A 13,643-nucleotide genomic window follows, 5' to 3' on the forward strand; every position below is an offset into this window, starting at 1 on the left:
AGGAAATTGGCACATAATACAGCAAAGAGAAGATTCAGAGTGCTAGGTCAATACAGAAAAGCTAAACGTAGGCAACAGCTTTGACCTTGGGTCAATTTCCTGCATGTGTTCAACAGATAATACACTGTCCACATGATCAATTCCATGCCTGAAACAAATACCATCCCAATAACCACAGCTCTCCTGAATAAATTGTCTGTTCTGAGTGACTTCACCAGATTACAATTCCACTCTCCTTTCTGTCACTTTAGTGCTTTTTCCCACTACCAAAAAGAATTTAAAACTAGATTTCCCACATAAAATCATTTTTATGCAACACTGTAGTGTAAAATGCAATATGAACTCTATCCAGCAAATCATAAAGACCGGCTACACCACAGGAATCCCATACAAAACTGCTACTTTGTTAATACAACAGACCTCCAAACAAACTGTGTATAAGGCTGTCCACGTGATGAGATTTAAACCTGTTGTGGTAGGATAATCTTTATGCATTCTGAAGATATCATCAGAAAATTACAACTTAAGGATGAACACCATTACACAACTGGAGTTGTTGCTGGTTGCTGTGCAGAGATTAATGAACTCTGTGTATTAGAGCCCTCTACAAAATTAACATACACTAACTACCACAATAAATTCAGAAAACTAAATACATATTCATAGAATAGGAATACTTCTTAGGTCCAACTATTCCAGATTAACTGCTTGCCCATAGCATGACAGGCACTCCTGGGCACAGTTGGGGAGGGCTGGAGAAACTGCTCACACATGGGCAGCCAACACTTTGCACACAAGAAGGCCAGCTAGGATGTTTAACCATGACTTAGCAAATAACTGTAACAAGATATGTTTAACAAGTGCACAACCTAAGTAAAACAAAATACTACACCATTTTATTATATTTCTGGCAGATTATATTTCTTTTTGTTCACAAATGACACAATATTTTGTGTTGGAGCCAAAACTGCTACAAAAAGAACAGAAAGAATGCTCATCAGTGTTGGATTGTGATTCTGGGAGCGTTCTGCAATGTTAATCCTTTTCATGAGAGGATAAAATAAAATCATTAACAAAAATAAAAATAGCAACAAGAAGAATAAGAAGAAGCTGTTCCCAAAAAAAATGTTGAACCATAAACTTCAGGTCTCCTGCATTCCTGTGCAACTTGAAAAACACTTCTACTTGTAAATCACTATACCACTGTAGTACATGTGTGCTACTTTAACACCTATTACTTGGGCAGAGTGCAATATAGTAAATCAATAACTTCTCACTGTAGTATTTGGTGCAACTGAATATGAACTGAGAGCAGTAAATACTTTCACTTTCTTTTTGGAATTGAACAGGACTTGAACCTTTGACTCAAAATTTTGCTGGTAGCAATAAAAGACATTTCATTAAAAGGCTAAGCTATTTGTATCACACTGCCTTTTGAGTGAGCTCATGTCGTCCATGATTATGTTAATTCTACAGCAAACGTTAATAATCAACAGATTTTTCACTTGAGATGTCATATTTACATTATCTAAAATACTTATGTCGTTTGGAGGGTTTGTATGCACATGATGGAACATGGTGCGAATGCAATGCAATGCAATGGGTCCCCTTTGTGGGTAGCCGACCATCTGTGCCTGCCTGGTGGGTGAGCTACGGGGATTGTCAGGTGTCCATGCTCCATGAAGCAGAGTTTGAACAACCTGGCCTAAACGGAAAAACAATGACAGCCTCTGGTCACACAAACGGTTCCATAACCAGTCTTGAGTTCTTAGAATGTCATCAGATGATTTTAATACAAGAATATCTTTTTCATAATGCACGACACACCTCTGAATTAACTGTCCCTTATTACTGCCAGTTTCTGTCTCACACCACCAGTGGAAGAATGCTCCTTTCAGGGCACAAAAAACGTGAAATGTCCCCCGTTTACTTAAAAGACACTGACTGAAAAATGGGGTACTAGTTGCCTCATTCTACCTTCCTCGGCACCTTTAAAAATTTTGGCATGCAAATATTTTCAATCTTTTTTTTGACATGCAACTGATCTCAACCTCCCACAAATTCCTCTAAATTCACGTACACCCAATAGTCCATCACTGTAAGTCATTCATATCCATCCACTCCCAGTTGCCCTTTTCAATCACTATCTGCAACTCATTGTCATTCTCGCTTAGTGTCTTTCTGTCATTGTCTCCTGTGCCACAGCCACAGTCCCCTTTGTTCTGTCCTACTACTATAGTCTCATTGTCTCCCTCTTGGTCTCTCTTACACCCCCCCCCCCCTCCCCCCCAGCACTGTCTTTTTCACTCTTTTCCTGGCAGTGTTCTGTCACTATCAACTATGTTCCATTGCCATGTCCCCCCCCCCCCCCCCCCACCACCTCTCTCTCTCTCTCTCTCTCTCTCTCTCTCTCTCTCTCTCTCTCTCTCTCTCCCCCCCCCTCTCTCTCTCTCTCTCTCACACACACACACACACACACACACACACACACAAAAGACTTTTCTCTTTTGCTCTTTCTATGATACAACCACTGTCTAGAATCTTTCAATATTTATTATTTTTATGTCTCTTTGCCACTGCCACTGTGTTCTTATTTCTCAGCATAAAGGAAGTGAGAATTTGTTCACATGGCAAAATTCTTGAGAAAATTTTTTAAGCTGCTGAGGAAGGTAGAATGACGCAGATAGCGCCCTACTTTTCAGTCATAAAAATGAACATATTCACATTTTTTGTGCTCCGATAGAAGCATTTTTCCACTGGTCCCCTTCTTTTTCCTGCTGCAGCATGGCATTTAACGCGTATGAAAAATGAATTGGTCAGTCAAATTTAGATAGTTTACTTACGTGAAACTGAAGTAATGCAAAACTAATTTTACATCTCAGACCAGATTTTATTTGGGGAGGAAGAAATTGCATGTGCTTAAGTACTACAACATGAGGTTCCCAGGTGATAATGAAGACACTACTGCATATTTCTCCATGCTACATCACTTTACAACTATGATTTCGCCACATCACTTTACAACTACAATTTCGCCTCACACCATACTTTACGTGTAACTCTGAACTTCTGTATCTCATATATGGATAAATATATGATGAAAATTTGCAAGGTTGTTCGAGACCAGGATCTTAGGAAACATTATAAAAATTACAGCCATTTGCTGCACATAGCCATCTCAGAAATCTCGGCTGGATTTCAGTCTGCTGGTAATGGTGAGAATATAGTAAAAAAACCCTTCTTGTGGGGTTTCCCATGGAATCACCCATGAACTACTGATGCTTCCACAAGTCCCATCAAGCCCACCATAGACCATATCAATGAACCAACTGATTTGCTTCGTTTGTCTAAGCAGGAGGAAGTGTGTAACATTCATAGCTGGACCATGTACTGTAGGATATTGACACTAAGACGATCCTTCTGTTGGGTATACAAACAGTTCCCAGCCCAAAGGCTATCCAAAACACTTGACAGAACCAAATGTATGATCACCAGAAAATACTGCTTTTATGCACAGCATTTCAGAACATATTAAGTACCCACACTGTTGCATGCATACCGATAATCTCATTATGTTTCTGTTAAAACTGAGATTATAGCATTATACTGAAACTGGTAGCAATAACAGACAACAAATACAATCTTATCTCATGCATTTAAAATATTACTTCAGAAAAAAATCCTTATTTTGTTTTAGCACATGTAAGTTTTCAGCTGTAGTGAACAACCAGAACCATTACAGGTCAATGTGAATAACACGATACAGCCAACAAGAAGAACCATGCAAACTGTTACTTCAGAATAGTTTCTCTGTACTGGCTATCCCCACTGTTTACTTCCACATCAAGGTTTCTGTGCACATGCCTTGAATTATTAGGAAAGCACTCTGAAAGAAGTGAACAAGAAATGTCTGACACATTTGGAGATTTTGACCTAAATTCTACCTTGGTTCCAGTGCTCACTACAGTAATGGGGTGTGAAATTCTAATACAAAATGTCTGACAGCAGGAAATATCTCAACTCACTAAGAGAACGACAGTAAGGGCAGATGAGTTGCTTCATAAGACTGATTGGGCCCTTGGTTCAGTAAATGGCACAGGAAACCAACAAGGTAGTGTCTGTTACACCAACGTCAGGCTGAAGCGACAAACCAACTCCCTTACCACAAGACTGAAGGCTGAAATGGAAGAAATACAAAACCACAAAATGGGGCAAAAACTATATTGTGACCAACTTCCACAAGACAGAAATCACAGTAACAAGTCCACCCAGAGTAAGAATAACTCATGCAATTTGTATTTTGATCGAATACACAAAAACTACATTTATAAACCTTAAACATTCCATCAGAACATTAAATCTAATGAAGTCTAACATATATAAGTACTCAAAGTTTTAAATATTGCCTCAAAAAATAGTTACATAAGTTTTTTGTCTGTTTGCAGGTACATGTCTGCAGACCTGGTACACACTGAAATCCCCATGCTATAGTACCATAGCATGCTGCTAGAAGAATCAAATCAAAATGGTGCAGCCAATTAATAAAGGGGAGTATTAGATAGTAGTCAATTTTCTGTATTTGAAAGGGAATAATGTTGGAACAATATATCCTGAGCTGGAGGAACTGTATGACCACAATGAACCACAATATGACACAATAGTAAATGGCACAAATACTTCCACTGTGGTCAAACACGTGTGAATGCAAAAACGGAAGCAGCTGACCATCTCTAGGAAGACCCGAGAATCTCTAGAAAAGCGGAGACACTGGCATTCAAAGACCAAAGTGTCACCAATCATATAATAGTGGAAAATATGAAAATCAGTTATGGATCAGTTTTGAAAATCTTGCCCTATATTTTGAACACGGAAAAGGCCACACCTGCTAGATTATCAATTTACCATGCCGGATCAAAAAGCCCACTGAGCCAAGGCAGCTGCAGAAATGTTGCATCTGCTGTCTTTAGTTGCCTAGTCACCATGGACAAATTCTGGGTGTTCCACTACATCCCCAAAACAAAGGATCCAAGCAAGCAGTGCAAACATGTGCTTCCAACACTGTCAAAAGAAAGCAAAGCAAAGACTCCACCATCATTGGGCAAGTTACTGGCGAGTGCTTTTGGCGGCTGTCATGGTGTGGTGCTAACAAAGTATGCTCATAAGGGGCAAACTGTTGCACCACTGTACCAAACAGCCAAAATGCAGACTTCAACAACAAGCATCTACACTATGTCATCCATTGTTGGGAAAAAGTGTCACACTGAAGGGTGAATATGTAGAGCAACACTAGTGCCACCACTAAGTTTAATGATCACAGATTTATTTTTTCAAGGTGATAACTAAAATTTAACTAAAATTAAATGACTATCCCTTGAACCGATAACTTGTGTCCCATCTACAAATGATGGCAGAATTAGCAGTGACGGAAGACCTATAATCAAAGACCTATAATCAAAGTTCCAGGGATGCAATGGTAGGTCACCCGCAGGGTGCTGTTTGACAATCAAACATGCACCTAGAGTCCAATTGTAGCACTGAATGGCAATGAGAGAGAGGCCATGAAAATGGTCATTAAAAGACATCTCCATGCTGTTCAGATGTATAGTTTATGTTAGATAACACTTGGCAATAGTATTTTTAACACTTGCCAACAAAATTTTTCTTCTTCGGTAAGTCATGGATGAGCCAGTTTCTGGCTGTCAATCTCAGTTTTCTTGTAAAACACTACCATTTATCTTTCAAAGGTATTGAAAAATGTTGCTTATTGGTTATTCTTCTGTGGCTTAAGTTAAATATTTCACCGAGGTAATTGTTGAAAAAAATAATAATCAAAAACATGTACAAGAAATTTCCAAATATGGTCCTTAGTTCAGAAATCTACCTCCAGGAAAATGAAGGTGGTTCTGACAATTCATGCTTGAACATGTAAAATCACACTGTTTTTGTTTAAAGTCCCTTGCAACTGAGCACAGAGTTCTGACAACTGTTGCAAGTGGAAGGGTTGTTGTTCGAAGAACATGAAAGTTTGCAGTTTGTGTTAATTCAGAAGAAATGATTCTTATCTGCTACTCACACTTACCCAGTATAAGAAATGTAAATGATGTGTATGTGAAGATCAAGGTAATTGCAATTCTTCTTGGCATGTAGCTCAGGTACATAAAGCACTGCCACTTTCCAAGTGAGTGTGACAGCAGAGAAAGAAAAACTCCACTATAATATAAAAAAGGCCATCTCTGTATGAAAGCCATATATATAACTTCACATGGATTCATGCACTTATGAAAGAAGTTTCCAAGGATCAGTGAAGCAAATATTTTTAGGACTGCAAATATGGGACTTCAAATGTAATAAATGTTTCCTTGATTTGGTGAGTTACGTTGAAAGAATGGCATTGCTATCTTTCACAAGTGTCTGCAATTTTTTTTTTTTTTTTTTTTTTTTTTTGGGTAATCACAGGACATGGAACTATCGCCATACTGTACACTAAGTATGAAGACCATCCACTTATGGTATGTAACATGTCACTGACACTATAGTCTCGAATGATCATTTGGAATTCTTCCTGGGTAACCTCGGCACTTGTGGTATCATTTGCTATCAATGCCATACCAAGCCGGTCCACATTTAGAAGCTGGCAGCAACCATGTGAATGCGCCACCAGTGTGCGCACAACTCCAAGACACACCCTCCTCAGCCAGAGCGAGCAGCACTGCCACAGAACCGAGTTAAAGGATGCCACATGTTGTACCCATCAACTGTGTCTGTCTAATCTAGTCTTTGTACCATGACACACTGCCTCTGTTACTACTGTGGATATAAGGACTCTGCCTCGCTCCAGTACTTGCACTGTTCAGTGATCTGTATTTTGCTATGGGAATTCAAGCTAAGTAAAAGTAGTTTGTCATACACTACATTTGCATCTTATTGTTTTGCTGTCTTATCTTAAAACCCACAAACTCCTTGGCATCCACCAGCAGAACAACCCAACAGCTGGCAACGAAGAGAAACTACATTTTCTTTTGCTGCTTGGTCTTATTTCTTGTCAATGCAGAACATTGGCGACATTGTTTCTTTTTTCTTTTTGTTTCACTTCCCGCCAATTGTATTTACTGTGTGTATTTCTTGCAGAATCATGGACATTATCTATGCTTGCCTGCCACATTGCTTCAGTGGCATGTGTGTTTCAGAACATTTGCCCAGCAGCTGACTGTGTTTCTTGTGCTTTTGGATAGCCTTTAATTCATACTCTCTTCCAGCATAACGTTTGCGGTCTGTTTTTCGTATAAATTCCACTTTTTGGGTGTTTGATCATGACCAGTCCCTCTGAAGAACTATCATTAACTAAGATTATTCAGTTTCATGCTCAGCAGGTGCTACAGCTAATACAAATTATGAACAGGCTGCTGTAGTGCAAACAAACACAGGAGCGCTGCCCCAGCACTGTCACAGCATGCAGCACCTGTTTCTGCCTCACCATTCCAAACAATTGATTCTTAACAAGAGGAACAGTTCAAATAATGTGCGCAGCTTGACTCTCACTTCAGGTACACCACACTGAAGGTAGGAACAAACAACTACGAGGGTGGTTTGAAAAGTTCTTGAAACAGAACAGGAAAAAAGTACTCACATCACTGAAACTTTTTTTTATTTTCAATGTAGTCTCCTTGTAGATTAATGCACTTGGTTCAATGATGTTCCAGTGCCTTGATCCCATCTCGAAAATGAGTTTCCCCAGGCCTGCAAAAATAGTTGTCAACTCTGGCTATCAATTCTTCACTTGAAGTGAGTCTTCATCCACCAAGAAAAATTTTCAGTTTTGGGAAGAGATGGAAAGCTGACAGAGCCATATCAGGTGAATAAGGAAGGTGTGGCAACAATTCAGACCTTAGTTCGTGTAATTTTGCCATGGCAACGACACGTGCAGGTGCGCATTGTCTTGTCACGGCACCCATCTTGCAAATAATTTTTTTTATTTCTAATTCTTCAGTTAAAATGTTCAGATGACATATGGGAAAGTGTGAGCAATTTCACACACTTTCAATTGGCGATCCTCCATGACCATTTTGCAACGATTTCTGGAGTAGTGACACATCTTGGCCAACAACTATGCAGATCATCATCTAAGCTCTCCTGGCCAAATTTAAATTCGTTTGCCCACTTGGCAAAAGTTGAATATGAAGGAGCAGAGTCCCCCACTGTATTCTGGAAATCGGCATGAATGTCCTTTGCTTTCATACCTTTCTTTACAAAGTACTTAATCACTGCTCGAATCTTGATTTTTTCCATCTTCTCAAATCACCATGAAGGAACAACAACAGAGCCAAGTCACCACCACAGCTCTCTTCCAAGAACACTGACATGGCACGTGTTGACAGGCAACAGTCTACTGAAAATCACGTGAACAACTTGTTGCACTAGCGCTGACCTCTCATGGTGATTTCGAGAACTTTTCAAATCAATCTCGTATATTTTCTTACAACTGTTGTGAGAACCATTGTACTGGTTAGTCTGCAAACTTTTTCCCACTGCCTGCCATGAAAGTGTTGCTTATGATGAACTATACTGAGGTGACAAAAGTCACAAGATAGCAATATGCACATATAGACATGGCAGCAGTATCACGTACACAAGGTATAAAAGAGCAGTGCATTGGTGGAGCTGTCATTTCTACTCGTGATTCATAAGAGAAGGTTTGCAATGTGACTATGGCCGCAAGACGGCAATTAACAGACTTTGAATGTGGAATGGTACTTGGAGCTAGGCGCAAGGTTCATTCCATTTTGGAAATCATTATGGAATTCAATATCTCAAGATCCGCTGTGTCAAATGTATGCTGAGAATACCAAATTTCAAATCAATGTGGGATATACGATGGAGTGGCATTAATGGGCTATGGCAGCAGATGACCAAAGTGAGTGCCTTTGCTAGCAGCACAATATCACCTGCTGTGCCTCTCTTGGGCCCATGATCGTATCAGTTGGAACCTAAATGATTGGGAAACTGTGGCCTGCTGATATGAGTCCCGATTTCAGTTGTTAAGAAGTGATGGCAGAGTTCAAGTGTGGTGAAGACCCCATGAAGCCAAGGACCCAAGTTGTCAACAAGACAGTGCAAAGCTGATGGTGACTCCGTAATGGTATGGGCTGTGTTTCAATGAAATGGTCTGTTACTCTGGTTATGTTCAGCTTCTCTGAGTACATTTGCAGCCATTCATGGACTTCATGTCCCCAAACAACAAGAATTTTTATGGATGATAATGAATCACAATTGTTCGTACTTGGTTTGAAAATCATTCTGGACAATTTGAGCGAATGATTTGACCACTCAGATCACCTGACATGAATCCCATGATCATTTATGGGCCATAATCAAGTGGTCAGTTCACACATAAAGTCCTGCACTGTCAAAACTTTCACAATTATGGAAGCTGTAGAGGCAGCCTAGCTCAATATATCTGTAGGGGACTTCCTACGACTTGATGGGTCCATGCCATGTCGAGTTGCTGCATTACACCAGGAAAATGGAGGTCCAAAATGATATTACAAGGTATCCCATGACTTTTGTCACCTCAGTGCACCTGGTGTGCTAAACTACTATGATGAACAAATCAATGTGGCAACTGTGAGTTACAAATTCTTTTGTTTGTGTAGGCAACCCAACCAGTGGGTGGCTGACACACAAGGACTTGCCCAACATCCCACAACCCTACTCATAGCTGTTGAGCTCCACTGCTGGGACTCCAACCATGCCACCAGTTCACCTTCTAAAATGTCATCCAGACTGCTTCAGGCCTTATGTGCCCAGTTTGGTGGTGAAATATGCTATCCCGGCTGATACACAAAATTGAAATATGCTCACTTTTTTTTACTTACTTAAATTTGGCATATTTCGTGACAGTACCTTTTCCGTTAGATGTTTACGAAGCGGAATTGGTCTTGGCATCAGTTGTCTATTGGGAGTATGATTCCACAATGCATCTTTGTCGGCTGCAGAAACGACCTGGTTCAATGTGTTTCATCATTTTTGTTGCTTCAAAATACCATTTCTTCGAATGTAGTTTCTTCTTAAAGTTTGTATAAGCAAAAATAGTAACATAATTCAAAATTATTTATGATGGCGACCTGCACATTCTTCTTCCGTCAACACACACCAAGAGTTAACTGCCGACTGACTATAGTCAAAGACAACTCCAGCGTCAAAGACATTTTACACAACACACAAGCTTCCACTTGTAATCAGTCTCTTTGCTATTCTTCGACACATTTACTAATAGTAATCAATATGCTTTCACTCTCATAAATATAAGTAAATTAACATAAGATAAGGCAAATTATAATAAAAAAAATTCTGACAAAAAATATAAGAAAACATTTACAATTTGGTATCAACAAATCTGGTAAAAAAAATAACAGATCTCCCAGATCCATTACAGTGGGGAGGTATCATGTTTCCTGGACTGATGAGCTTGAAAGCCTGTCAGCATGCATGATCTGGACAACAGTCCCAAAGCAGAGCTCTTAAAATTTGTGAGCGCCAACTCAGTGCTATGTGCAGGCCAAGCTGCCCCGTACTGGCCTATTGGAACTTGTGGCCGCTCGATAAAGCTAGCAGCACATGGGCTTGAACCTCTGTCATCTTCTGACTGTGCTCTCATAGTTTTCATTGTACTCGTCATTTGATTCATGATTTTGCTATGTGTAGGCTCTCCATTTGGTTCAATCTCCAAAATTGGTATTCTGCTGTGTTGTCTTTGTTGTCCATCAATTGGTGCTGTTTCTTTCCATTGTTTTCAGCGACTCAACATCGACACACTTGGCCGGTTGGCCAGTGTCTACTGTTCATGTCCAATTCGTATTACTACAGTACCATATCCAACAATTTAGAGGTCAGTACACCAATCCAACATCATGCCTCTCCACACTATAACACTTGGTCCACCTAAACATCATCTTCGACAATGCTCCTTGGTATATTACGTATTCTAACCTCTCACTGTTTGAGGGTACATCCAGAATCACTATTCAGACTGAATCTGCTCTCACCCAAGAAGAGTGCAAGACCACGTTACCCGTTGGTTTAGTCCTGAACATACCAGTCACGTGCTGCAGCAGTTGCCCATGGTTGACCACCTCCACTCCTACATGCAGCAGTGCCTGTGGTCTGGCATGCTCCCCACGGACATGAAACAATGCTTTGAACAATAACAAACTTCGGGACTACACTGACTGCACTTCATCCTTCTTCCACTTTTGTGAAGTTTCTTCCCTTCCTTTCTTACTCATCTCTTTATTCTGGTTAAGAACTATGTCCACATTTTTTTGTTGTTAGCTGGCTCATTAATGGCAAATTGTGAGAAGTGAAATTTTGGGTACATCACAGGCAATCCTCAAGCTCTAAGTACTGTTGTCATAAATACAGGTATCCATAATTTTTTTACACATGGTGCTGAGAAAATGAAGAATTGCTCATGCACCATGGACACAACATTCCACCCCTTCTTGAGGAAAAAAGCTCGCCACACACAGAATGGAACAGAACCTGAGCAGCAGTAAAATGGAACAGCATTCAAAATGTGCTGCCTCACACCAGATGGCATTCAAGCAATATCTCTCACTAGTATTACTGCTATCGCTAATATCTTGTTTCATTGTCAGTTAAATGTATACAGTAGTCAGCCCAAAGGTTGATCACAGAGCATTGCTAGGGCAGGATCCTGTAACAAGTAGGTGGCACTCCTTTGCTGCACAAAGCATAAACTACTGGATTATTACATGCTACATTCACACAAAAAAATTATAAACCAGGTATATTATTTCAATGATCAATGAAAATTAAAGTTTTTCTATACACAATACAAAAGTTTTGCATCACAACAAACTTAAAAAATTATCAATGTTCCTGATGTGTTTCTCCTAATAGTAATAATTACAGTACACAAACACTGATACTTCAAGATTTCAGATTAATCACAGACAGTGCACCGGGATTTGTATATTTGCTTCATGTGTACGTGTCTTTTATTTTCAAAGAATGAACAAAACAGACAGGCAGGCAAAAACACAATACAGCACAAACAGAAAATGCCAGATAACCAACTGACAGGCTCCCAAATTTCAGAAAGGTGCATATAAAGAATTATTTTAAGAAAGTATTGTAAATATCAAGGAAGAAAAACAACAGATCAGAAAGTGAAAGCTGGAAAGCTAATCATAATTCATACAAAAGAGAAATGAAACAAACATTAAGAGTGACAGGACTGCTAGCAAAAAATCTCTCTGCTCTGATTTCTTGCAGTTTCAGGGAAAACATAACAATCAGAGAAATTATGCATGTTGTCAAAGGTTTTATAAACATATTGCCTGGTCAAGAAGTAATGAAAAAATTGGAGCCAACAGAACACTACCATCAAACAACTCACAAAACAGCCACCTACAGCATACTGTCCCAAACACAACAGAAATATAATTACATTCATACCACTGAGAAGTTTTCACAAGGGACACTTGAGAAATTATAAAATATACGTAAGAAAAACATGCACTACACTATGCACCAAAGTATTTGCAACCACAATTAAAATACACAGAGTGGAGGTAGACACTACATGCAGAGCAGTCCCAGAGCATTTTAAGGAGACAGCTATTACAAACAGGAACTATAAAACCTACAGCCACGTATAGCCACAGGTTTTATGATTTCTGTTTGTAAAATTCAATAACATATCAGTTTCAACACAAATATTTGTAATGGCACAAGCAAAACTCCAATTCCTTTAGGCTACCATCTGCTGTATTACAGCCTACTGCACATACCAACAATCTTCACAACTAAGGCATACCAGAATCCCAAAGGTTTATATAGAATATCTAAAACCTACTGCACACACTGTGGCAAATAGAGATTGACACATGAACTGTTTCAACAGAAAATAATACTAGAATACTTGAGTACAGAATAACACACCAGAATTTACTATTTTTATGTGAGAACCACTGTCCTGTCTACTGGATTGCTCAAGTATCTATTGACACTCATAACAAAACAGTTCCTACATCATAGTTGTGCCTGGTCATGACAGCTTTTAACTGCATACGAAAACTGCGTGGACTGACTTCATTCATAGCTCATAGTTACATTGTACCTCAAAATATTATAAGTTTCTCTGAAAAAGTGTGAACCTGCCACAATGTAATCAATTTCCAACTGAATCTTAAAATTTGCTATGCAAACTTTGATTTTTTTCCTTTTTGATAATAATGAAAATTGTACCCTCTAAAGAAGAGAAAGCTGATCTTATCATAAAGAGGTGGCAAAAAATGAACAGTTATGTGCATACCTCAGCAGCTGTATGGACTGCATGCACAGTTTCCATTAAAGACCACAAGACATTCATTCCATGGACAGTGGCATCATGAAATGTGTCAAGTTTAAGAGTTGCAAATTCGCCGTGTCATTGACACTGTCTGTAGCCACATCTTCTGCCATGAAATCTGTTAAATTTATTTCTGATTCTTGGACAGTCATTTTCCTAGTAGAAACAACAAAAAAGTATCACCAGAAACATTTCAGAAATTCTTCTGTAACACCATTCTCTTTCTGAAATATACTTGAAAAAGAAGAGAAAGTTAAAGAAAATGCAGAAA

The 13,643-nt window shown here is 39.2% G+C and overlaps 1 protein-coding gene across 4 annotated transcripts in view; it reads right to left on the reverse strand.

Moving 5' to 3' along the window:
- Nucleotides 1-13,643, reverse strand: part of LOC124618569 (zinc finger protein 184-like) — a 160,926-nt gene that overhangs the window by 9,755 nt on the left and 137,528 nt on the right. The window contains exon 10 of one of the 4 annotated variants that reach the window (XR_006980546.1): nt 13,337-13,528. The exons of the other annotated variants lie outside the window; for them this stretch is intronic. The gene's annotated coding sequence lies outside the window, so the exon portion shown is untranslated. The remainder of the gene's footprint in view (nt 1-13,336; nt 13,529-13,643) is intronic. 4 annotated transcript variants of the gene reach the window in all.

This window comes from Schistocerca americana, chromosome 1, assembly GCF_021461395.2.
Source record: "Schistocerca americana isolate TAMUIC-IGC-003095 chromosome 1, iqSchAmer2.1, whole genome shotgun sequence".
Classification (NCBI taxonomy): domain Eukaryota; kingdom Metazoa; phylum Arthropoda; class Insecta; order Orthoptera; family Acrididae; genus Schistocerca; species Schistocerca americana.